Source organism: Cebidichthys violaceus, unplaced genomic scaffold (genome assembly GCF_023349555.1).
Source record: "Cebidichthys violaceus isolate CVI_PGR_0920_01 unplaced genomic scaffold, fCebVio1.0.p SCAF_1, whole genome shotgun sequence".
NCBI lineage: Eukaryota > Metazoa > Chordata > Actinopteri > Perciformes > Stichaeidae > Cebidichthys > Cebidichthys violaceus.
In genome coordinates, this window is record NW_027176262.1 from 24,696,534 (window position 1) to 24,721,109 (window position 24,576).

At 45.4% G+C, this 24,576-nt stretch overlaps 1 protein-coding gene across 5 annotated transcripts in view; it reads right to left on the reverse strand.

The window, feature by feature from the left end:
- The window catches only part of si:cabz01090165.1 (uncharacterized protein LOC100333421 homolog), a 254,108-nt gene that overhangs the window by 131,087 nt on the left and 98,445 nt on the right, over window positions 1-24,576 (reverse strand). The window lies entirely within an intron of this gene.

Below are 24,576 nucleotides of genomic sequence, written 5' to 3' on the forward strand. Positions count from 1 at the left end.
TAAAAATTGAAGATTTTTGTCCGTCTAAAATAAAAAAAGTATCTTTCAGTATAAATAACTGCCTGTGGCTGTATCTGTACAGGTAAAGGACAATACAGGGCTGTAACTACACTATCTGTGAACACCTGCCTCAAATTTGAAGAAGATAGGACAAAGTATGACCATCCTACAGTGTTTCTTTCATGAATAGATCCAGGCGGAGCTCTAAAAAGACATTTGGAGATTCAAATGGACACATGGGAACCAACAACGGAGCAAATCCACGTTTCTGGATCCAGTATTGGATCTGCTTATTAAATCTAAACTTTAGCTAACAACATTTACAAGTAACAAGTAGAGGTTACTGAAAACTTCTAAATCACTAATCTAAGTCATGCAGTCAGGACAACGGTGTCTTATTTCATTTCACAGCTTTTTTTTTCAAGATCCCGGAGCAAAACCATGAATTCATTTGATAAGGGTAACTGGGGATGATTTGCCGTGACGCAGCGAGCGACTCTCTGTGGAAGAGTCACTAGAGTTGAGTATAAAACATGGGAATGTCAACCAGACAACAGCAAACAAGTTTAATTATAGCCTCAAGAAATTTATGTTAATTAGCTTCAGCTAAAAAAATAAATAAAAGAATCAATTATCTAAATGGTCACCGTGTTAATTGCCAGTTGTTCCAACTGCTTGATTAATGAAATGATTGTTTTTAGCAGTAATTGGAGTCACTTGAACACAGTATAGTTTGCAAATCTACTTTTTGTTCTTGGAAATTATCCAAACAGATGGAAGACATCTGTTGTCAGTCAATGACGCTGTGGAATTGTTGATTTTTTGTTCTGATTTTCAAACAGGAAGTTTAATCAGAGAGGAACGCAGGTCTGATGAGATAAGCACTGATGGATTCAGATTACATGGTTAAACAGAAAATATGTTTTAAAATTTGTACCATTTCACAATAGAAGCGCATTTACAAGTTTGGAAATACAATTCTGGATTGCATTTGTACATTTTGTAAATGTAAACTTCAATTGTGGCACAATAGAAATAATTGCCTTTGATCTGTGACTTTGTCCAGTGTGTCTCCACAGAGACTCTCCAGTCACTGCTGTTAAGCTGACAGAAAGACAGAGTCTGTCATGAACGATCAGTCCGCGTCAGTGAAGATCAATGACATGCAGCCCAGCTGATCACCGAGGGTAAAATTAACATTTAAATAGGGCCGGGTCAAGAAAGAACGACGCCGGTACCGTTGAGGTGATATCGATACCGACGGACTACAGCATTCGCCGCACTGCAGAGCGCTGATAGAGCTGATAATGCCGTCCTCTGACCCACCGTGAAGCATAAGGTCCGCCCCCGTAGGGTGAAACCGTCAGCTCTGTAAGCACCGTTGCCCTTGTTAGCGCTGTTAGCACCATTAGCTGCTATTCACCGGCTCAGACATCTCCGTGTGCAGAGCGGTGTGCAGGCATTCCCAGCTGTACAGGGTGTAGATATTGCGGTAGTTGGCCATCACAAGTGGCATCACAGAGCGCTTGTGGTGATTGTCTGCAAGGAAAACCATTCAGATGGTCATTTGTTTTCTAGATGTGAGCACAAGAAGTATTGATTGCAGCTACCGATCACTTTGGGAAGTTATCTCTGGGTTATGTCGGTCAATACCTTGAAGGTATTAAGTTCCAGTCTTACATATAAATAATAACGATGCCTCCAGAAGTTCCCAAACAACAGTATGTTCAGCCTATTACAAGGAACCGTGTCAATCAGTCGTTTTTGTTTCATCAATCAGAGTGAAACTGCAGCAACCGTGACGGTGAGCAGCAGGCTGTGTTTGACTTGACAGGGCCGACTGGTTCCCCCTCCAGCGGTGCTCTGCTGGAGGTGCTGGCTGGCGACACCCTGCAGCCTGTTCGCACTTCCCTGCCGATCGCACACAATGTGCTGGTAAAAAGTTGACCTCGTCCGATGGACTGTCGAGTCTCTACATGACCGTTAACTCTGATGGTAGAAACACTGAGGAGCCAACAGAGACAAGCCGGTGACCTTTGGGAGTTATACAATCAGCGGACAGATGGCGCGTCCCTCTCACTCGCCTCGACTTCTCCTAATTTGCCTCAACATCGCCGAATGCCAGTGTCAGTCCAGCCTTCATTCATCCCCACTGAGAGACTCACCATTCAGTCCCCCACAGAGACATGTGGGGGATGAGTTTGGCACTTCCTAAACTGTGTTGCCACAGTCATAAAAAGATCCATTGAGACTGAATTGGAAAAGACTAAATAGGTGACTGCGGGAAATTGTCTGGGTTTCTAAGCGCATTTTCTGCTTGGGAACCGTCAGCACTTCCGCAGAATGATGCTGGCTGTCCTCCTCCTGCTGTCCCGACTCAAATCAGGCCAGCTTGGCAACTCTAAACTAGGCTCCACATTGTGCTTTGTCCACTGTCCCCCTTTTCTGCCGGGTCCCTCGAGACTCTGCGGCCATTAAAGGAAATACCCACTTTTAAAACGCCAATAAAAACAGTAATCGGCTTTGTAATTTGCATTCCTGAGTCTGCACAGTTGTGAGGATTCTGTTTCCTGTGGGTACTTTTCCAGAAGCAGCCAGCAACGCTGTCACATCCAGATATTTCCTGCAGCTACGACAGAGTGTGAAAGCAAGAGAAAAGAGAAAAGTTTCAGCTATCAGAAAGTTCAGCGGGAAGTGTCAGATTTTGGCATCAGTACTTCGCTGATCTTCACATCGACAGAACGGTGAGAAACCAGTTGAAGAAGAGCTACAGAATCCACATATGAATCTTTGTCTATAGTGATAGCTTTAATGCATTGTGGAAATTAGGTCATTCTTTGCTAAATGTTTTCCCAATGCATTCGGCTATTTGTCTCACTGTGAGAAAATGCGATGGGTAACGTGTTTCCTCTTTTTAAAATGGGATACGGCAGCAAGGTTTGTCCACTTGCAAAAGTCAGTGATGCGAAAGTGTCTCCAATGCATCGGCCATGAATCTGCTCCTGATGGAAGCCGCTTCTTCTGGCTGTCGTTCAGCATTGTTGGTTGGAAGCCACGCGTTATCAGACGTTATCAGGCGTTATCAGGCGTTATCAGGCGTTATCAGGCGTTATCAGACGTTATCAGACGTTATCAGGCGTTATCAGGCGTTATCAGACGTTATCAGGCGTTGTCAGGCGTTATCAGGCGTTATCAGACGTTATCAGGCGTTGTCAGACGTTGTCAGGCATTATCAGGCGTTATCAGACGTTATCAGGCGTTATCAGACGTTATCAGACGTTATCAGGCGTTATCAGGCGTTATCAGGCGTTATCAGGCGTTATCAGGCGTTATCAGAAGATGTCAGGCGTTGTCAGGCGTTGTCAGGCGTTATCAGGCGTTATCAGACGTTATCAGACGTTATCAGACGTTATCAGGCGTTATCAGGCGTTATCAGGCGTTATCAGACGTTATTAGCCGTTGTCAGGCGTTATCAGGCGTTATCAGATGTTATCAGGCGTTATCAGAAGATGTCAGGCGTTGTCAGGCGTTGTCGGGCGTTATCAGGCGTTATCAGACGTTATCAGACGTTATCAGACGTTATCAGGCGTTATCAGGCGTTATCAGACGTTATCAGCCGTTGTCAGGCGTTATCAGGCGTTATCAGACGTTATCAGCCGTTATCAGGCGTTATCAGGCGTTATCAGACGTTATCAGGCGTTATCAGGCGTTATCAGGCGTTATCAGGCGTTATCAGGCGTTATCAGACGTTATCAGGCGTTATCAGACGTTATCAGTCGTTATCAGATGTTATCAGGCGTTATCAGATGTTATCAGGCGTTATCAGAAGATGTCAGGCGTTGTCAGGCGTTGTCAGGCGTTATCAGGTGTTATCAGACGTTATCAGACGTTATCAGACGTTGTCAGACGTTATCAGACGGGAGGCGTCTCGTGTGAACCGCCGGGCGTTCTGCTCCAGAGTGTCGAGGTGTTGAGCGTGCAGAGCTTTGGCTCAGGCAGACATTTTCTAAACTACAATGGAAACGGAAATTGCCTTCTGCTGGTGCTGACTTTCATTTCCAGTCCGGAGCTCTTCTCACAGTGAACTGTCACTGATCACTACACTCGCTTCCAGTATAGCTGCTCCACATTCTGAAAGTAGTTCAATTATAGTTTAACTTACTGTTGCGCAAAAATAGTTTAATGCCCGAAATGTTTAATGGGATGTAAAGGAATAAGATCCACATGGGGAACTTTAGGCTTCAGTTGAGTCTCACGACACGGATACACGATGTGACTGTTGGGATCGGAGTCGCCAAATTGAAACTCAGCTGTGTCCACGTGTGTGTGTGTGTGTGTGTGTGTGTGTGTGTGTGTGTGTGTGTGTGTGTGTGTGTGTGTGTCCACACCGACCTGCCTGATCGGATAATGGTTGGATATATTCCATGGCTGTAAAAGGTGGATAAACACATTTCATTTCTTATAACATCTTCACAATAAGAGTGTTCTGTCACTGTTGCTGCTTACTCTTCCTCCAAGCAGCAGCAGCAGTATTAGTAGACTTTCTTTATTGTAGAAGAGCTGCTAACAAAGCTCTGATAACTCGTTGATTGACACATTTTCCTATAAATGTCTCACAACAAATGTCCCGAGTTATTTTGTCATTTAAAAGCTTTTATTTTGAAGCAGTGAAATTTGTCGAAGTTGAACCACAACCTTCTTTCATCCTGCTCATCGAGCACTACACTTTATCTTAGATCAGAAATATTAAAATATGTCATCTGATCAACTCATCGGCCTGACATGCATTACTGGTCTTTTTAGCTGATCAGTGCATATGTTGGTTGATTTGTGATATTCAGTGAAACCAGTGAAATGGTGTGACTGTCCTTATCACAAAGAGCACCTGTTAACGGTCTAACAATCTAACCTGGAGGTGTCTGCTAAAGAGTTACCTAACATGCTAAAGTCATGTTATGGATCCATGCAGAACATGTTTGTATTAAACTGTCACTATCCAGGCCTCAGAAAGCCAGTGTCTGTCGGGCTCTAGTGACCATGTGTTCAATCACATGAATGATGTGTTTACATGTTGAAATCTGTCTCTCTCTAGCTGCTGATGGAACACGCTTTACAAGTCTACTGGTGGAGACATTTTAAGTCCAACTTGGCAACCTAAAAGAAGCAGTAGCAGATAGGGATTTTCACAACACTTTTTTATTCCATCTCTAGGCTCCACACAGATCCGTCTGGGCAGCTTCACAGTGCTGATGCCAGTAACCCTCCTCTGAGTTTAACAGAACCTGAAGTGGCAAAACCGACACTCCGCTCCCTCTGTCTGTTTGTGTCTTCCTCTTTTGTCTATATGTCTTTTAGTGCAAGCTGATATTAATCTAACCTGGCAACATGCTCCAAATAACCCCTGTTCTGTTCCTTGTTATCCATTTTTCTCAAATGTCTGATGGCAAATATCTCTGAGGTCAAACGTACAACAATCTAACCAAACTCCCCCCTGTGTGACTGCCGTCTCTCACCGCGCCTCCTGAAGGAGACAGCCTCTTTCTGCAGCTGATAGCATTGGAGGACGTTTTTTACTTCAGCTCACCAAGCCTCCACCCAGCGACCGTAGCTCTCCCTGCCCTCTTGGAAATCGAATCACCCGCTTTATGTTCCCCTCGCTCCACCTGATTGCTCCATCTGTTTCTCCAACCTGGCGGATTCACGCTGCGTTAATGAAGCCTTACCTTCCCCCATCGTGCCTCAAATAACCTCCTTTTGGGGGTAACATCAATACTCAAAGTGTATAACTGTACGCAGCAGGCCGGCAGCCCTCCTCCAATCTGGCAACGTAACTCCTTCTTGCTCGCCTGCGTACATCCAAATATTCACATGTCTCTAATATCACTGCTTTCTCTCGTGGCTCAAAGTATTTCCAAACCTGGCAACTTGAAACTGTGTTGATAAGCAAAATGATTTTACATCTTTTTGAAGTGGAGCACAGACGCCAATGTCACTCTCTGTTTGGTGACTCGTGAACAGCTTGTGAGGCTGACATGTTTACACGGACAACTACTTCGTTTGTCAGTCTCAAGTGAGGAAGAGGAAGAAGAAGAAGAAGAGATGCCATCAAACTGCATCATGGGAAGTGTACAGTGTTTCTGCAACTTGAACCACAGTTTGCCGAGTTGAAATATCCAACTTCCGACCTCACGGTGTCACATGTGCACGACGCCAAACGTGAAGAAAACACCATTGCTGACCATGACAACGTTTTTCAGAGTAATGTTGGTCCAGAGAAACGACAGAAATGTTCCGGTCTCCTATTAGAACATTGGAATCTCTGCACAGAGGTCATGAGGGAGAGCGTTACAAAGGTGGAGGCTGCTCTTGTGTGTACACAGCGTCGCTCGCTGCTTTTTCTGTCTCCTTACGTTTCATTCAATTGCAGCCATTATTGGAACGCTTGTCAAACATAATTAACAATACTCCCGAAACAATTAACCAGACATCGTGATGAGCAGCGGGAGTAATCTGAGAATTTACAACACGACGACGACGACGTGACGAAACGCGTCCTCTCCATGAACTGTCTCCCGGTGGCTGAATCATTAAAGCCCGGGACACGTGACTGACCCTGCTGTCTGTCCGACACGCCTCGTGTTCTCCACACCTCACCCTACGGCGTCCATCAATCCAAACTGGACACTCTGAAACCTGCCTCTCGTGGCCGTCTCGAGACAAACTCGCTCTCTTGATGCTGAACCTCCTGCAGTCTTGAAATAACATATGTTCAACCTGGTGACCCTGCTCTCCATCATGTCTCATGAAACCGCTCAATCAACCACCTTTAAGATTCCTTAAAATGTACTCATCGTTGTGTCCATCCTGAAAAACATAACCCTCAGCGTGATCAAACATCATCCCAGAGGCTTTTCATTGGTCCTCCTGTGAAACCAGATCACTTCAGTCCCCCAGAGAGCCCCTCTCCACACTGGTCCTTCACCAAATAACTGCACTTTGCCTGAGATGAACATAAGAGCTGCTGTACTTACAGACAGAAAACCCCCAAAGACAGACGGAGACAGATGAAAGAGATGGCGGGACCAGATGTATGGATACATGATGAACGTGATTGTGTAATCTGCCTCTGACAGACAGTAGCATTAACCACCAGGAGTATTTATGTAACCCTCTTCTGTTAACAACATGTCACTGACAGATCTGTTGTAGTATAACACACTGTATGTATGTAAGACAGCCGTTCATGGAGTCACAAACACTCGACACAGGTGACCTGCTTTTCCTCCCCGCTGTGGCCCTCGTGAGCCGACGAGGCGCTGCAAAGCCTAGAACTTTCAAAAATACACTGTGGGCACATCTCAACTTACTGTATTTCCACACGATGTGAGGAAGTGGAGCTCCTTATAATAAAGTCTCTGGAGGAGGAGCAGTCATGCGACCAGGACAGGAAACAGAGCGAAAGTAAATGAAGAATATGTACATTTTGTCCTTTGTACAAAGCTAAAAGTAACTCTGCCCCAGAAATCAATTCTTACCTATATGTTAAAATCTGGCAGCACAGCATCCATCTTCAATGCACAACAATCAATCCAGTGTGTCCTGTCCTAACGTTTCTCCTAATGTCAACCATGTTCACTGATTGTCCATTGTTCCATCACTTCTTTTCAAAATAAAAAGAACAAATAAATTCACTCAAAAAAACAAACTATTACCCGTCTTGCTCAATTAAGCCTTCAACCCATCCACAATTCCTTCTCTCCTGAAAGGCCTTGAGCCTCAAACCTGGCAACCCAGCCACCACTGGCTCTGTTTATAAGCACTCCAACCTGGCGACTAATATCTACGCCCCCACCTGTTTTTGCTGGTGTGGCATGCGCTAAACATAACCTCTTCACTGGATTAACATCATTCCAAACTGGCAACCTTGTCAGGGCACAGTGTGCTTCACACAGCAACTGAGCCTCCAAAATCACCCCGTCCACTTCACTCCCCTTACAACGTGGCGGCCGTCCCCGTTCTACATTAACCTCCGCACCTGTCCACATCTGCCTCCACAGGTCCATCCTGCTCCGGCTTAAAACTCTCTACAACCTGGCAACTCGTGGCCTGCATCAAACCGGAGGACTTCACACGTGAAGAGCCTGACATAGCAACGGGGTTTATTTCCACTGTGCTCCTTCCAAATCCACTCCACCTCCTCTGCTTAAAAATCACTCCAACATCGACACTCTGGCCTGTTTGTGAACCTCCCTGCAACCTGGCAACCGCAGCAGGTGCAGCGCTCTGCAATGAGATAAGCTGAGAGGGACAGAGTCTCCTCCTCCTCCTCCTCCTCCTCCTCCTCTCTGTATCACTGCAGCTTTGTTCAGCCTGCGTGTCAGCCTCTCTACACACACACACACACACACACACACACACACACACTCACAACCAAACTCGTAGTGCACGTCTGTTACAGTGCACAGAGTGTGTTTGAATGTCAGCACTGCAGAGAGAAACTTTATCACAAACCTTCTGTGAACTAATCTAGTAAACCGCTGCAGGAGGACTACGGGTGAATCAGTCATTTAAACGCCCAAAAACAACAAACTGTTTGTTTACACTCTAGTGACAAAACCTGAAAAGCAGTAATTATTAGTAATAAATAAATTAACGTTAAATAAGTAGGTTTGCTACATGACATGAGTATTTCTGTTGTGTAGCTCCGGCCAATATACTCCCAGCTCTCAGTAGAAGTCTATGAGAAGACGACTCTACTTCTCTCTAGTGTCCAGCAGGGGGCGACTCCTCTGGTTGTATAGAAGTCTAGTCTAAAATGACTCTACTTCTCTCTTGATTTATTCCATCAGTAAACATTGTAAACATGAGTTTATGGTCTCAATCTCTAGTTTACAGTCTTCTTCAATACAGCATGATGTTCATTTAGTACATTATGCTCCATTTAGAGTCAAACAGACCATAAAGCAGGGGATGCTTTAGGGGCGGGGCTACACGCTGATTGACAGGTTGCTACTCTGCATTGTCCGGTCTGGGAGCTGTCCTTGTTTTCGTCTTAGACGTCCATGTCCCGCATGAAACCACAGTCAACGTTGACTATTGAGTACGTAGTAGTGAGTACGTAGTAGTGAGTACGTACTGTGTGCACACGTACTTAACTAGGTAACAAATGTACTTATTCTAACCCAAACCACGACCTTTTCCTGAACCCAAACAAGCAGTGTTGTTGTCTAAAGCTAACCACGATGTTTCCTGTTTAGTTTGAACAGAAACTAACAAGTGCAAAGCTGACCCTAGAGGGGAATGAAGCGCAGCACTCTAGGTCTCACGTCGTTGTGTGATCTGTGCAAAACGTCCTTAAAAGGCCTCCACAAGTCGCTGAGCAAAAGTAGGTCCTCACGAGTACAACCAAAGGGCCCACAGCCACACATGATCTAATCACTCTGACAAAGAGGGATCTAGTCTTTCACAAGCCAACTGTGAATAAAAAGAGTGATTCCACACGGCATCTCATGTTCCACCTGTGTGTGTGTGTGTGTGTGTGTGTGTGTGTGTGTGTGTGTGTGTGTGGGAGAGACAAACAGAGATAAAGGAACAGAGAATGAAAACAAGGGAGACACTTGTGTTGGTAAATATGTAATGAGCGGCTTCAGGCCATGAAAAAGTACTGTAGCTTCACGGTGATAGAACATAGCGCACTGCAGGAGGTGTGTGTGTGTGTGTGTGTGTGTGTGTGTTTCCTGTGCACATCCTTTAAGGTGTGTCCTTCTGTGACGACACGTAATGATCTGCTGACATGCCAGAGAAGCAGATGTGAAAAAATCAATATGGCTTTAAAAGAGAAATGATTGATCCCTCTTGGCCTCTGTCTCTATAATACACGTGTTTGTTTCGGTGTGCGTCTCTGTGTGTGTGTGTGTGTGTGTGTGTGTGTGTGTGTGTGTGTGGATGAGTATCAAGGCACATGTTTGACCTTAAGCACTTATCGTCATGGAAGCCTCCAGTTGATTACAGCCCGTAATAACCATACGGCCATGGTTTGTGGTAATGGAATAACATTACTGGTGCCGGTAACCTGTGAGTATGTGTGTGTGTGTGTGTGTGTGTGTGTGTGTGTGTGTGTGTGCGTGAGTGTGAGGTGTGTGCCTGCGCCTGTGTGCATCACCAGTTGTGTGTGTGTGTGTGTGTGTGTGTGTGTGTGTGTGTGTGTGTGAAGAGGTGTCTGACCCCATCAACACTCAACGACACCTTCATCCTTCAGTCTTTCTCTCTCTGTCGCCAATCAATTCTCAGCGCCGGGGCGACCGTGGAATCCAATTATAGCCGCCTCGTCACAAAGGCGCCACATATGCGCGTACACCACCTGTGTGTGTGTGTGTGTGTGTGTGTGTGTGTGTGTCCGCGCTTTTACATTCACCTTGAAAACGTCTGAACATTTAGAAACGCTGCTGCTGATTCAGAGTGAGAGAGCGAGCTGAAGGATCAATGTGATGTCTGTAGGTTAAGCCTAGCTTAGCATAAAGACTGGAAGCACAGAGAAGCTATGAGGAACTTTCATTTTGTGTTGATGTTGGCGCCTCCTGTGGACAAAGGCGGTAGTGTCTCGAAGCGCCGGATTCCCTTTAGAAAACCACTTATTGTTTTGCAGCGGGATCTGTTAACGAGCATTAAGAAGAACTGAAAATGTCCTCGCTGATGGTTCCGTTCACTCAGAGGGACCAGTATTACATTGTGACTGTTTAACAGCCACATAGAAGTTCCTCACTAACTTTACGCTTCAGAGGAAACGTGCAGATTCTCAGTTTCAGGTGATTATACACAATATAAATCCTAAACGTGAGCACACGCTTTTGGTTTTGGTTTCTGGCGATGACAAACCTGGCAACCTCAGCAGCTGCTGCTGATGTTAGGGTAATATCATTTAAAAATAAATACAATTGTAGTTGTATTCTTACTCATTCATGCATTTTAAGCACTTTGAACTTGCACTGAATCTTGAACCCGCAAACACACTCGGGCACTTAAGCTACCTCCACACACTCGCACACTTCCCACACACACACACACACACACACACACACACACACACACACAGCCGATAAGCTGCCCCCCCCCATCCCCCATCCCCCTTTTGAAGTCCGCGGCAGAAGCTAAAAAATCCCATTATCAAAGAGAGGAGAGAAAGAAAGAGGAAATAAAATGAAATCCTTCTCCCGTCTGAGCTCTCTACTCTCACTCTCCACGTCCACAATCTGAGTGAAGGAAAGACGCTGCTGGATCCTGCTCATCAAGGACACTAGAGACCACACACACACACACACACACACACACACACACACACACACACACACACACATCTGTGGAGTATAATCTCCACAGATGAGCTGCGAGGAATGAGGAGGACACTGAAACGCAGAGCGGTGAATAAATGATGGAGAGAACGCGGCCGTGAGGTAAAGCGAGGACGCGTGGAAGGAGGCGAGCGGAGCAGCGAGGAGCGTCTGAAGGACTCTTCATTTAAATGTAACGAACGTGAGGTTTGACCGGCCGACTCAGTGAAGGAGAAGAACGCAGCGATGGTGGATAATGATCAGGCTCCTCAAAGCCTCCGCTGCCTCTCATCTCCTCCTCCTCCTCCTCCTCCTCCTCTCATCAGAGGGAGACTCCTATCAACACCTTTCAGTTCTTCATCATGTCTGCTCCCTTTCATTCAGGTTTTCAGGTCCACGTCACCCTGGTCCAGCTCAGTAATCTCTCTCTTAGTCCGTTTCTTTCTTACTGCTCCCGACCTCTTTTGTCTCTCTCTCCGTCCCTCCTCATGTTTTCTGTCTTTCTTCATGGAGAAGCGTATGTCTTTTGAAATCTGTCAATTTGGTTTCCTTTCTCCTTGTTCGTTAACCTACGTTTCCACCTCTCCTTCTTTTCTTCACCGCTCTCTTTTGTACATCGTGAGGATGTGTATTGTTCTCCTTGTGAGATGGTGAACATACTGTACAATGGATGATCCATTCTTGTCTTCATTCTCCTACTTTTATGTTCTTGACTTAATCAAAATCCATTTCCCCAAATGTTTTAGTGCACAATCCCTCCAGACACACACACACACACACACACACACACACACACACATTCTACATTCTAGCATTTAGAGGTGTCTTTCTAGATACAAACATGGCCAATGTGCAGAATCCTCATGGGAGACGGAGACGTCCTCTTTGTTGCGGCCCCGTTTCAATACTACAACAAAAAACCTCTCATTTATCAAAAAACGCCAACCGTCATTTGCACTCCCATGAGCCTCTCTGTCTTCCATTAAGTGAAAGTAGAGCCTGTGGTATTATCTAACGATGTTATAGATAGAGAGGGTTCTCTAACTGTACTGTCAGCAGACTGCCTGGCTGCTGGCTGTCAGTGATGTTCCAGGTTGGCTCTTCTCTCCTGACAGAAGACAGAGACTGAAACGAGGACACACTTCAACAAACATGAAGGTGTTATGTTCCTCATCTGCTGCGTCTCTCTTCACCATCACTGTTGGTAGTCAACAGACGCTCTAACTCTTTAAAATGTATCCATCACATGTATTAGAACTTATACTTGGAGTCACGTGGGTTTCCTCCTTCAGACGTCTCGGTCAGTTGGACGGTGTGCCGTTTCACCATCACAAGGTCTCTCAGTGAAATGAGAAGTCAGGGAACAAATCAGTAATCGATGAGTCAGTCTCCTGTCTTCAGATATCTTCCTACACATTACTGGAGGAAGTCGTCGCTCGCTGGGCTGTCGTTGGGCTTTACTTCTGATGCCTTCTGGAAGCATCCACTGTCTCCAGAAACTGTCCACCAAAAACCCAACTGGAGATAAGAAACAGATGCAACAGCTGCAGAATCGTGACTCATTTTGATACTGACTTGTTTATTCTGGGGTGAACTCCAGCTCTCTATGTCACAGTAACCTGAACTCTACATCGTAGGAAACACAAGTCGTCGTCACACTGGTTCCCTCAATGGGACGCTCCAATTGGCTTTCAGATTAATGCAGAAAATAAGCTCTGTGGCATCCATACAGTCATGGTCCTTTTCTTCACAAATGACTGCAACAGCCACCAGTTCAAAGCTGATGTTAGTCTGCAAACACACGTCACAAAAGTCACGTGACTTGACCATGGTCACCACCACCAATGGTTTGGGCGCTGAAGCGCTGTTGTCTCATTCAGCCGCTTGATCAACGCATCCTCATGCAGTGGTTCTCATGACATCCTACAAAAAGTTGCACAACTCCTCATCATTTGTGCGTTTTCCTGCAAATCTCAGCAACATGCACCAACATGTTATCAACATGTTACAGGCTGATGATCCTTTCAAAATAAATGTCCGTCTTCACAGGAAACTCAGTTGGGTTTAGCCAACAGAAATACTTCGTTGGGTTGAGGAAGTGCTGTTTCTAAAGTACGCAAGTCACATGACAAATAAGTCAACACTGTATTTTACATTGTAGACGCATCATTAAAACCTCGTATGCTTGAGTTAAGCACGGACCTTATTTCAGGCATCTAACCAAACTCTATTGTACCCCTGATCCCAAAACTGAGCTTGTAAAATGCTATTTGTCATTTTCTCTGTAATCCAGTCAGTTTGTAATCAGCCAATTTAAAAGTAATCAGTGTCTCAGATGAAGTCAGCGAGTCAATTAACTAATTATCTAGTCAGCGAGTCAATTAACTAATTATCTAGTCAGCGAGTCAATAGAAGTCAGTCAGTCAGTTAGATACTGAGGTGTTGTCATTGAGAAGCACAAAGTCAATTGAGGACATGTTCAGTAATCACTGTCCGCCACAAATACAAAAGGAGTTATTGTGATAACCGATAATTATCTCTGGCATCGGCCCTCTTGTAAAAGACAAACAAACACACACACACACACACACACACACACACACACTCATCCCAACGATCGACCTGGAGCGGACCTCTCAGCTGACATCAGCTGTGACTGTGTTGTGCAGTAATCAGACAGAGATCACAGGAGAGGTGGTCTCACACACACACACACACACACACACACACACACACACACACACACACACACACACACACACACACACACACACACAGTGAGAAGGAGAGACAGAGAGAGAGAGAGGGAAGAAGGCGAGCTGAGGGATGAATGGTGTGATTGAGGCGAAGTGGCTGCTGGTTGCATAATGTCATGATAAGAGTGTTGGAGTGTTGTTAACTGCTGGCTAACCGCCAGTTAGTGGCGGTAGAAACACTTCTGCTTATAACGGTGAAGGACTCCATTACAGTGGAGTAGACCTCTCTCTGCCACTCTCTCTCTGGTGTGGAGTGATCACTGTGTTTGCTTATCGGGATTTTTTTTTCCTGCATTTTCACAGAAAAATGTAAATACGGCCAATCACATTGAACTAAATCATGGTGACGTCGTGCTGCTAATTGTGCTCAGTCATAGTCCAAGAGAGAACAAGCAGCGCAGAGGAAGCTGTCAGCACACGGAGGAAGAAATAGCACATCAGCAGGCCTTTAAATGAGCAACTCCATCAGTTAAGTCGTTCATTGAAGCCGTAATTAGTTTGAGAGCTTCGGTCTATTAAAGCACCAGCAGATAAAGTGTGTTTCAGTAGGACAGAAGGAGACAGGGCCGCTCCTCGTTACATGCAGACGGTCTCTTTTCTAACGAAACTTAGGTTTACTTATGAAACACAAGGACAGTAACAGAACTACTTAGATAAGTTTACTTACGCAGGCGCTAGGAGGCGATAAGGACAGAGGATACGTAACTAAAGGAAACACAAAACTATGGAACTATGCATGTTGCCTTAACGCCTTCAACCAAGTTCAAACTCCTACAAAATAAAAGAGCTTTCTGAAAGTGCAATGAGTTCAACTTCCACTGAAGGAAACCATCTGTGTGTTCAGTCCTGTGTCTGTTGTACATTTACATAGATTTGATGATATATGATATATATATATATGATATATATATATATATCATATATATAATCATATTATATCATATATAATATGATTTTATTATCTAGCAGTTCCCAAAGTCTAATGTTGTATCATCACTACACCAACATGCAGTATGATAAAGCACTGGGTCTAAACTAAAGGTAAGCTGAGGCTGAACACTGAACGGCCACAATAAGTCTGAATAAGTACAAATGAAAAACAACCCATTGGATGTGTTCAGTATGTGGGCACTAAACGTAACAAATGACATTAATTAAAGCGTATCTAGTGCTCAAGCTGCACACTGTGAGTCCACTGAGCTGAAGGAGCTCTGACTCTCTTGGAAATCAATCAGGCGGTGTTTTAGCTTGCAGCGCAGCGATGAGGCAGAACAACCAGCGGTTCTCAGGTCTGAGCCTGTTCTCCACCAGTCTGAAGCCCAGCAGACACTCAGCACTTCACCGGGTCTGTATCCATTCAGCTCCGGACTAATATCTGACGCCGTTAATGCTTTTTAAATATTCACGATGGTTATCACTTTACACACTTACGGAGCAGTGTGGACGTCCTGAAGGATGGTTGGTACTGTGTCTGTCCATGTTTTAAATGTCTCACCGACTCTATAGTTTGTATGCATGTCCTGTTTAGAAAGGGAAACGATACCCCCTGTGTAGCTTCAAGCTAATCCCTGATGCATGGACGCTAAGACACTCACAGAGACGAGCTGAAGCACGCTAACATGTCAAACTGTTGATGGTGACAAAGGAGCAGCTCTACGTCAGCCTGACGGGGTGGAGATGTCTCTTCATTTCCATTATGAAGAACAGATCCTACAGACAGAGGAGGGAAGAAGACTCGGTGGAGACTGGAGTGGGTAATTGGTCTTCTTCAGATCTTGTTAGTTAAATGTCGACATGTCTCCAGGGCAGCTGCTCAAAACTCCTCGTTTGCAGGATTATGGAGTGTAAACGTTGACAGACGTGAGGTTGTATATGAGTGTTCATATAGAAGAATGGACGCGGCGTCTCTGACATCAACCACAGGTTCATGGACGGTGGTTTTTCATCTTCTTCAAACTTTTGAAATTCAAACTTGTTAGCGTTTCAAGGATTTTAGTATATTCGGATAATACTGGTACCAAAGGTTATAATGTGACCTTAGTTCTGACAGACTCTATGGGCAGAACTCTTTATAATAACTACACACTGTTAATATGAGTAAACACTTAACTCATCATTCATAAAGCATTGCTCCTACATTAACACGCATTAGTATGCAATTCATAACAACAGTCATACATGTTTCATTCTTCATTAATAAGCTCGTCTGTTATTGTTTCATGATTGTGTTTTCATACTTTATGAATGATGGATTGTATTTGTAAATGAAGTATTATATATATATATATATATATATATTACAAACCAATCATTGAGGAGTTGTAGATGATGAAGTGTGAGTAAAGGATTAAGAACTGTATTCATGCATTTGTAATGATTTAGATATGCACTAATGTTTAGGGACTATGTTAGTATATGCATATGTATTTAGTGTGACCTCATCTAAAGTGAGGACTATCGATGTCTTACAAAGCATTTATGAATGACATTGAAAGGCCATATTAACTGTAGTAATAACAACATGTATCATTATTAATTCCGTCTTATTACAGAGGTGTTGCTCGGACACTGAATGCTCTCCATGAGGACGTGACGTCGTGTGGCTGGAGCAGGTGGATATCAGTGATCTGCTCGTCTGGTGGATTTATGCTTTTCTGCCACTCATGTAAAGTGATCCAGTACAAACACACCATCTGCTCTTCATCGTGTGACATGATGTTACTGTGTTCCTCCTCCGTATGCTCACATTGTACTCACTGTACATGTGGAGGCGGGACTTCACCGGCTCCGTCTCGTTGTTCCGTCCACATCCCCGTGACCTCTCTTTTATCTGGGGGAGCGGGCCGCTGTAGCCGCGGGGGGGGGGGGGGGGGGTGTCTCTTCTTCCCGTCGCACCGGGCCTCTCGGCGGATCCCGACGGCGCTGTGTTCTCTGTGCCGGGTCGTCCTCGGCGCTCTCAGACATTTATCATCTCGCTCCGCTCACAGAGCCATCCGGAGACGCTCGTCACAGCTGGAGGCGCACTTATTGTTCCCGCAGCAACTGTCACTGTTACCATGCACTGCATCAGCCGCAAGGACACAGATCACACTGTCAGCACCTGGCTTTGTGTTGTTGTTGTTAATCCAAACAAATGAAACACCTGACATGTCTCAGGAGCTGCTGGTGGGATGTCACAACTTGTCACGTCGAGCATCTTTTTAATAGTCTTGCCAGTTCATCAGCCAAGGACTGAACTTGTAATATTCTCCATGAAATCACGTAACTGCATTTCATCTTCTCTGGGAGTTTTGTGTAGAGGTGTCGCCGTTTTTTTAAAAAGGTGAATCACTCATTTCAGGAAACACAACTGTTACACTGATTTCTCTTGATTGCTCTTTCTTCCACATTCATCAGAGGTGACGGCGCTCCTCCCACGTCGGCCTCCGGCAGCAGGGACTCTCGGTTTGTGACGGGTGGAGGCGCATTAATGTAGAGCGCTCCGGTGGAAAAGTAAAGAGGAAAACACCGAGGGGTGGACCGGGCAGCTCGGTCAGAACTTACAGTATTAAAGCGTTTTAAACCAACGCTTTGATCCGGGAGAAATATCTGAAAAAGCGCTGCGTTATTTGTCGTCACATTTGATTCCCATAACAAAGGAACCCGTGCTGCTTCTCAAATAATGCTTCAGACCATCAGTCCTAGTCTTCAGTTCTTACTGAGTTCAGCCTTTCTACTGAGCAGCTTTCTGCAACGTCCGTGGCTCGAGTCCTCACTTTCTTTTGTGCTGTATTTAAGGAGAAACTGATTTCCTCTTCTCATCTTCTGAGTCTGCATCTGGGTCCCTCCATCAGCCACATGTCAGCCTCTGAACATGTGAACATGTTGACTGAACATACATGTGAACATGTTGAGTGAACATACATGTGCACATGAATAAGTGAACATACATGTGAACATGTTGATGTTAGCTTTTAGAGGGCTGCAGTATAATAATGTCTTGAATAGACACAATTCATGAATTAGTTATCTATTGTATAAGAAACATTTACATGTTTTATAAAATTGCATAAATAGACAGAAGCATGTGTTTATTTTGCATCCTATTTTCCTATTACTGAAGCTGTTTGTGGTGCGTGACACATGAGCAAATGTCACATGATGAAGGCGGCGATCGTTTGGTCAGCTACTGTTTCCAACCTCACCAACGATCTGTCAAGATCGACACGATGTGTTGTTCCTCGTCGCCTCCGCTCCCTTTCCTCTCCTCCTGTCTTCAGACTTATTCATAGTTATTCATCTGTGTTTATTATTCCATCCTTCAGCAGATCAAACAAAAAACTCATCTCTCTCTGTCTCTCTTTGAGAGTGTGCAGTGTCACACACTCCTGGTTTAATTAATAATCTGCTCTTTTGACAACCAATGGGCGATGCCACACACGCACACACACACACACACACACACACACACACACACACACACACAGAACCGTTAACACACACACGTAGAGCAGATGGTTACTCTCCTGGATGCTTAGCATGCTATCGCTGCTTTAGTATCAAAACAGAGACATTCAACATGTTCAAGATAATAATGCTACTGATGACAAGCAAGATCAGACTACACACACACACACACACACTCACACACACACACTAAGATCAATGTGCACGCACAAAATGACAAAAAAAAACCCAATTATCTAGCTGCTCCCTAATTAAGAGTACTTGGTTATCATCATGGGGACCGGGCACAGCTGCTGGCCTCAACACTACGGCCAGGTGTGTGTGTGTGTGTGTGTGTGTGTGTGTGTGTGTGTGTGTGTGTGTGTGTGTGTGTGTCTCTGTTTATTCCAAATAAACTTGTTGACATACCAGCCACATGAACCAGCGGATGAAAAGAGCTGCAAACAAAGTGCAGCGCTTTGAATTTGCACGTGTCGGTCTGTCGGTAAAGAGACGGTCAGCAGCGGTCAGAGCAGCAGAGCGGCCATATTGGACGCCAGACGACCGGACGGGAATGAGAGGAGAGCGAGGTCACGCCGACCACGCACTGTGCCTCTGTGGTCAGAGGCTGCAACAGAGTCGGATATACGGTCAGGATGACGGTAAGTCAGGGGAGGATCTTTACAACGACACGTCAACGCGGACTGGAGGAGGCGGGGATCGAACCGCCGGTCTTCAGGTTTGAAGAAGACCGGCTCTACGTCTGAGCAAAGACACACTGCCTCACTGCACAAAGTCAGATCGGCCTCCTCACACCGAGGTGAGTCCACTCGTCCCCTGCCTTTGAAGAGCACCCAAATGGTAACTGGACTGTACCAGTGTAACCCTTCTCTAGTCTATGTCATCACTCACCCACTTACACTGATGACAGCGGCTGCCACGCAAGGTGCCGCCTGTCCACCAGGACGTCCAGACAACAGTCACACACCGTACGCACAGCTATGGAGCAATTTGGGGTTTCTGGCCCAAGGACACCTCAACACAGAGACGTGACATGGAGAGTGTGATGAGAAGAGGGTATCTGGTATCTGTGTCCTCGCCCACTGACCCTGGACTCACACCGTGTTCTTCTACGAGGACTTCACTCTGTGACTGATTATGAAACACTGATGCAGAAAGCTCAGAAAAGCTCAGCATCTATTTTCTATATCATTCCGCAATTAGCTTTGTTTGCTTTGCCTACCGACCTCCTTACACAAGCCTATTAACCAACACTTGACCAAACATGTGGGACTCGACTCTTCCGATCTAATTGGCCCACAAAGGCTCGCATGTGATGCTACACATCTGTTGTTTGGGGGATGGAATGCAGGATTTTTTCCACTTCGTTGGAGTGAAACGTCCCTCTGGAACTCAGGCGGAGCTGAGAGTGAACCTGTGCTCTACAGGAAGCTCAACAGCCGACACGAAGCGCGTCACATCAAAGAAGTGACGCCTTCGAGACGATCGGCGGGGAGACATTCGATCCACGTCGCGGCGGTTTGGACATAAACTTTTCGTTCTGCTCGTTATAATTTACAGCCGTTGTTTTTGCGGCGTTCATTGGGGCTATTTAGGTCCGCTGCTTTTAATTGATCGTTCTGCAGCCAATTTGGGGCCGCTGACTTTGGTAGTTAATTTTAAAAGTAATTTCAAAGCGTCGCTTTTAGCTGTTCATCTTAGAAGCAATTCGGGGCCACTGATGGTGGAGAGTCTATTTAGTGACGCTGACGATTAATTGAGCGGAACAGAGGAGGCAGGAGACTGGAACTGGGTTCCTAATCGCATACTTTCTCTTTTTCACTTTTAGTACACACTGCAGCTGTCCTTACAAAGTGCATACTAGTGCATACAGTTTGCATTGAATTGGGGACTTACTATTTCCTCATAACGTGACACCTTTGACCCTTTTGCTCAGATATCTGCTTGTGGGTCAGAAAAGCTGCAAAATGTCATTCTGCAGACTATGTATTGATGCGTACTTAGTCCTTTCATGGTGTACTTATAGTATGGTAGTATGAGTACTGGAACACCGTAAATATCAGATATTCTGCAGCGAGTAAAAACTAAAAAACAAAACCATGCCAAGACACATCTCTGCAAGAAGTGCATGTGGGCGGTGATATCACACATGTTGTGATCTCAAGTCAGATGTATTTATATGAGCTTTAATCACAGAGTCTCAGGAACACTTTGTTCACTCTGTCTCTGCATGATGCAGTATTCTGATCTCAGAGGCTGACAGCCTGTAGAGCTACACGTTTAATATGACCAACATTTACACATTCATGGATTCTGGATTCTGGCTCAACATGAGGATTAGCGGTGAGTTATAAAGCACTTCCTCATCCTCTTATATCTCAACTAATGTAGGTCTGAAGTTGGGCACAACCTGTGAAATGTACTGACATTCTACATATGAAAGAGTCTTTAGAGAAGGTATCCTGATCAGTTCTAGGAGCAGGGATGTTATTTATGGGTCGTGTTTTCCATCTGTGTGCCAGTAGTTGTGTGTTCAGGACATCGTGCTCTAATCGCACGCCATCCAAGACAGGAAGCAGATTCTGTTTTTCCCTCCCAGCCACAGTCACCGCTTCAGCCCAAACGCAGGTCAATTACTCCACCGGCCAAAACCTGTTGTTCCCAAACAGCACAAACCATGGACGCTGCTGCAAACTGTCGAATCTGCTAACGTACTTGTTTTCAGCAGAGAAGGCGTCGTCGTCCTCTCTTCACACGTTCCAGCCCACTACTGTGGCGACTGTTGCTTTAAGACGGCCGACAGTGAGTCTGAAATGAGCTGGAGCCGACGGGCCCCGATGCAGCGACCACTGATCCTGGAGCGTCTCAGGACATCCTCGGACTCTGTCGATTTACATACTATTATTCTGCAGCAGCAAGGACGAGAGAAACGTCAATATGGATCTACATAATGAGGAAATATTTCAAATAAACTCATCTGCTACGGATGTAATAAAGTCACTCGTAGCAACTAAAGGATCGTTAGTGCTTTCCTGTGTTCAGTTATGTTGAGAAAGACTTGCTGCGGTTCTGATGACTTCCTGCATAAAGATACTCCTCATTTTTAGTGGGCATATTTTGATTGTATTGCTACGGATGCTGGATGAGACCAGCCTGAGCAGAGCTTCTGATTGCGGTTGAATTCTTGTATTATTAAGATGTCCTGCTACATGCAGGACGCTACGTTCACACTCAATTTCTGACTTGTTGCTCGAATACGTTTTTTTGTTTTGTTTGGCTGACCCCACTATTTCCTAAATGTGGCCGATCCACATCAACCGACCCACGTGTGCAAAAGAACAATAGCGATCACGTCACCCGCCGTCATGCGGAGACACACACGGCTTCCCTCTGAGAGTCAGTGTGCAGTGGAAGCCAGCCAATGAGCAGATGATGAGGAGCACAGTCCCTCCCCTGACTACCTCCAGCACAGCTGTCTTCCACGACCGCAGAGACACCGAGGGACTCGCTCCAGCTCAGGGTTGAGACGAGCGTCGATCTCCAGGGAAGTAAAAGCTGCATGCCTTCCAGTATTCTCCACACAACGGAGTCCATCCATCCATCCATCCATCCATCCATCCATCCTGCCTGTCTGTCTGTCTGTCTGTCTGCCGATGACTTACATTTCCCTCCTAATGTATTTTGTAATTTCAACCTTTAACTGCATCATAGCTTCATTAATACTTCAGGGCTTATGGCTCCTGTTACTGATGCACAACCTATATAGAGTTACACACACACACACACACACACACACACACACAGTGTCCATCACGTGAATAATTCAGCGACGTACAGTAGGTTTGACAGCTTCATTAAAGCCGTTTGGCGGGACAGATCCTGTGAGACTGGCTGGAGGCGACGTAGGCGCAGACCGGCGTCTCTCAGCCGTCGGCGGGTTTCCTCAGCGCTGCACATTGAAGACGTGTGGAGAAAAAGACAGGAGACAGACGTGCTCCATACCGTCCCGCGATGCACTTGTGGCGGCGACTTATAGACCTAATTTAACAGCATCAGATAGCAGCTGTATGTATTGTCGTTAACCCTAACCGTTGCCAGGCCTCCTGCTGCGAGCTGTTCATTTCATCAGCGTGAGGAGGAGATGTGAGAAATCACAGCTAGGAGGCGACGATTCCCCTCTTCAAACAATATAGCTTCATTATCACAACTCTTAGATGTGATTATGAAGTAGAAGCTGCTCACTTAGAACAAGAAACGAGATGATTCACGGGAAGCCAAGTGCTGCACGAAGTCATTAACCGCATGTGAGTTTTGTGTAATAACGTGTTTCACCCTGATTCAAGTCATCTGTCTCTGTGAGGGAAAGCAACGCTGGTGTCAGCTCAACGCTTTGACCTTTTAATTATAGATCCACACAAAATCACATAATTAGTCACGTGTTAAAGGTGGCGCTTTCCTCCAGGTTAGGGGAAACCAGTGACGTGGAGGGGGACGTCTGTCCTTGTCTTTCCATGTCTTCAACATGCAGCACTCTCCCAAGCTGCATAGAACTCCTGCAGACAGATTCACGTCTGTCTGTAAGCCCGGCGCCGCCGAGCACAGGAACATAAATATCAGAACACGTTGTTTTGACGTAGAATAATCCGCTGGCACACTTACATGGACAAAAAGACATGGAAGCTGATTAGCATCTGATCTGAGGCTTCTGTCAGCGAGTGTGAAATCACGGCTGAATGTGTGCAGCGTGAAGCAAGCAGTAAACATTTAGGCTAAAAATCCAATCTTTAGAGTCTTATTGCAGCAGTCCACGAGGGCTGCCTGCTGCATGCACAGAGCAGGGCTCTGATGTTGAGACAAAGACAACCTTGCTGAGCTTTGTTGAGAGTATTTCAATTATTACAATCCTCTGATTCCACGGATGGACTGAGCAGAAGGTACCAGAACATGTGAAAGGGAGTTCCTGTTCAGGGCTTTGTTGATGTTTAGCTGCTTTACAGAGGGATGGAGGGATGGATGGAAGGACAGAGGGATGGATGGACAGAGGGATGGAGAGACAGAGGGATGGAGGGACAGAGGGATGGAGAGACAGAGGGATGGGGTGATATGGAGAGAGAGATGGACTCATGGACAGATCTTCCAGCAGAGCTGCTATCGATTGTTCTTCCTGGCAAATACGTCCATATTAGCAGAGAGAAAGCTACACAGTGTGACCTATTTACAGCTACTATAAATGTACACACACCACACACACACACACACACACATACACACACACACACACACACACACATTAACAGACAGCAGGAGAGGGAATCACCTGCATAGGATAGGTATGTAATCAGACAGACACACAGAGAGGAATACAAACAAACTGCTGATGAGATCGAATCACACACGCAATTTACACACCATTACACCACTCACACACACACACACACACACACACACACACACACACACACACACTCACACACACACACAATGCAGTCATTACACCATCCCATACTACAGTAATGACTGCTACAAATCACAACGCGTGATGCTCCTGCTCTCTTCACTGTGAGGGTTTGTTGAGGACGGTGAACAGGGACAGACACAGAGCTCTACTGATCGCTCTCATTCTTATTAAAGCTTTATCAGAGTATTTCTGTTGTTAACACGATAATGATCTCATCTCACATACGGAGAAAGAAGCAGCTTGTCCCTCTTGACGATTACAGAAGCTCGTTTTCTCCTGAATCCGTCTGATGAAATTAAACAATTCAAGGAGAAAATGTCTCATTGTTACTCCACTGCTGATGTGTAACTTGTAACTTGTCCTGATCAACTTTTAGTTACTCCTCAGAGCTACTGTAGGTACAGCATGTAGAGCCTCCGTTCCCAATGTTTCTAAAAGAAATGATCAAAGAAATTCTATTTGTTTTGTTTGTACGATTCATTGTAATTGTACTATACTGCACACATGGTCAGGGTCAGAGGAGCAGGACTTGTGTGGTTACATGTGTACATGACCAACATCACAGGGAGCGCAGAACCTGCTGGAGAGG